The sequence below is a fragment of the Branchiostoma belcheri genome, unplaced genomic scaffold (genome assembly GCF_001625305.1).
Source record: "Branchiostoma belcheri isolate BF01 breed outbred unplaced genomic scaffold, Haploidv18h27 scaffold77, whole genome shotgun sequence".
Lineage (NCBI taxonomy): Eukaryota > Metazoa > Chordata > Leptocardii > Amphioxiformes > Branchiostomatidae > Branchiostoma > Branchiostoma belcheri.
The window spans coordinates 777,952-781,217 of record NW_017804431.1 but is presented as its reverse complement, the minus strand read 5'-3'; positions in this window follow the sequence as shown (position 1 = coordinate 781,217).

Here is a 3,266-nt window from a genome sequence, read left to right as displayed (position 1 = left end):
TATATAAAGAGAGAGAGAATCGCATATATAGTGACCCAAATCCTCAATGTTCTCTCTATTTGCCCGTTTTGACACCTTGTTGTTAGTCTGATGGAGACTATCGCCCACCATTGTGAGGAGGTCAGTAACCTATAGCTGTCCCTGTTTGTGTCAGGCGACCCTCACATTCATGTAGATAGTCATACCTGTCTCTGGCTCTGTTGTTGGTCTGGAGGGGATTATTGCCCACCATGTGAGGAGGTCAGTGACCTATGGTTGTCCCTGTTTGTAGCTGACGACCCTCACATTCATGTAGATAGTCATACCCTCTGTCAGTCTGTGTGTCTTCTCTTTGTGTCTGTCTCTCTTTGTCCGCCTGTCTGTCTCTTTCTCTCTCTCTCAATGACCTATAGTTGTCCCTGTTTGTGTCAAACGACCCTCACATTCATACTTAATAGGAGTCATCTGGCTAATTACTCTCTACAGCTGGAAGTGTGCATTAACATTCTTCAGCGCCCTTAAGTACCCTTCTGCGTAATTACAACACATTAGGTTCTGTATTTGTATCGTCCAACAAACATCTGTCTTCACAGACTGTACGTAAGCAACCTAAAACATTTGAGTTGCTCTCATGAGCCTTGTTTTGTGGTGAACATGAAGTAAATAAAAAAAAAGAAAGAAACGAACCTCTGTATCTGTACATATCACCGGTGCATGGTGTAACCAGTGTAACCACACACACACACACACGTAAAGTTGTGTGTCACACATAACCGAATATGGCTGGTGTTGCGGACAGTTACTGTACTTTCGGCTGTGCCAGCCAAATGTTTCGAAATGTTTTAAACATTCGGGGGAGGTTCGGTCATGATTGGCTGGTGTTCGGGAGTACTGTATGTCAACAATGTTTCAGGGGTCAAATTTGGCTCAAACATAACTCAAATTCGCTTCGTATAGAAAGCTAGACGTGGTCTAAACCTGGCAAACTGCTTCCAAACTTCAGCCAACCTTGGTTGGTTGATTGGTATTACGGGGAAAGTTCTGAATGTGTGGCAGATGCTTTATAATGCATAGCACACCAGCTTCGCGGGCATTTGGCTGAACAACCTGTCACACCTAACCCTTGTACACATAGCTTCAAGCGTTGGATGTCCCAACTTTACTTGCACTGGAATCATTTCTGATTCAAACGTGCCTCCATCTTCGCGAACTCTCACAGAACTTTACAGAGCAGATTATTGCCTTTGCAAGAGCATTATTTACAAACTACAGGGGGGGGGGTGTACTTAAATCGGTAGTACACTTCTAGGGCCAAAGAGCTTCTTCAGTTCGTTCACCGTTCAACGTAGCTTCAGGCGAGGCACAAACGTATAATTACGTGGTCTACATTTACGGACTAATAGAAGGTTTGTTGTTACAAATCTCTCAAGGTTTTCAGTCTGTAGGGTTGTACCCACACAGTTAGCTTGAAAAATCTAACATCTATAAAGAGAGGAAAGTTGAATGTGTAAAGTGGCTTTCCCAAGGCCACAGGATCGGTGACATGGGTAGGATTCGAACCCGGGACCTCTGGTCCTGAGCCGAACACGATACCATTTACGCCACAAGACCCCACTGTATTCTTCACCAGACTTCTTTTACAGGCTGAATAAATCGTAGAAATTGGCATTAAAATGGTACTTAATTATCAAGAGAAGGTAGCCGGCCATCGAGGGTCCAATCTTACCAATTCAATCCCCTTTTTATGACGATTTCTACGATTTATTCAGTCCGCAAAAGAGTCTGGTGGAGACTAACCCACCAGACTAACACCAAATATAGGGCCAAATATAGCCAAACAGAGAGAACATTGGAGATTTCGGCCACTTTGGTTCAAACAAACAAGAATGGCCCATTTTGTGGACGTGAGGGACATTTGAGATCACGCAAAGGACCTAGATATGCTAATGACGCCATTGTTCTGTAGCGCTCACCTGTGAATTTCGTAGAAAGAGATTAACCCCGAATAAGGTCGAGGGTCCTACAGAGATTTTTAATTAATAACCGCTACTGTGTTGTGTCAGCCCAAGGACATTTTGGTCAGTCAGTTTGAATGTTTGAAACATTTTGAAACATTCAGCGTAGCCTATCAGTACCTGACCACAAGAAAAATATATATTTCGAACCCTGCCTATTTTTAGTCTGATGGAGACTATTACCCACTACTATTGTCAGCAGGTCAGTGACCTATAGCTGTCCCTGTCCCTATAGCTAGCTGCCAGTTCTGCAGGTATTTCCGCTGAATAGCCTGCCACTCCTAACCTTTGTACATATAGCTGCGAGCGCTGAATGCATCAATGATCTGGAACCATTTGTTATGGAAACATACTTATATATATGGGTGTTTATTGACTTCTGATTGAAACACTAGAATACATGGCAGCGTTATCTGCTATTCTGCATAGACGCTGAATGACGTATTTTAGGCATCGTTACAGTATTATTAGACATAACAACTAATACAAACATGTATATAATTGCGCATTTTAGGCACCATCAATGTATTGGTGCCAGGAGATTTTAACGGCCGTATTTTAATTATTTATTTGGACCGGATTGACCCTTGCCAGCGCCCGAGCGCTGGCTCACGACAGGGAGGGATGGAGGAAGGCAGTGTGCTCAGCCACTAGGTGCCCCCACGACCACCCCCGGTCAAGGGACCGGTAAGACGGCAAGATTTATTCATTTAAAAGGTGAGAAATGTAAGGAATGGGATTTGCACCAACCGTAACACTTATTGGACTTACATTACTTATCATTGTCTATCATTGCACAACTCTTAGTTAATGTACTTTTGCTCTTGCACCCAAGGTTCTAGCAAGTCCTAAACGTATATCGAAGTGGTCGATGTTTAGGGTCTCGAAATGTCGGCCAAGGTTTCATTGTTGTTGTTTTTTACCTCAATTTTTCCAGCCTGAAGGTTTTTTTTATCCATGGAAACAGTGTTTTGTTTTTTTATTCAAGTGTGTTGTAGGCAACAGTACTAACAGTGAAAACAATTGTCCAAGTGAAATTCCGTTTATTTGTACAACTTAAATTACAGTGTATATATTTGTACAGTGTATACATTTTGTACAGATAATTTCAAACAGTTTCCACAATCTCTCCATCCTTTCAACATTTAGAAGATCACCAAAAGACTGCGTTTCTACTAAGATCACAAAAGCCACTTCGATAGTTAGAACATGGGACTATTCATTATCCACTGCCTGCAAAGAAAAAGTCAAACCTCATAATAGCAAGCGTAG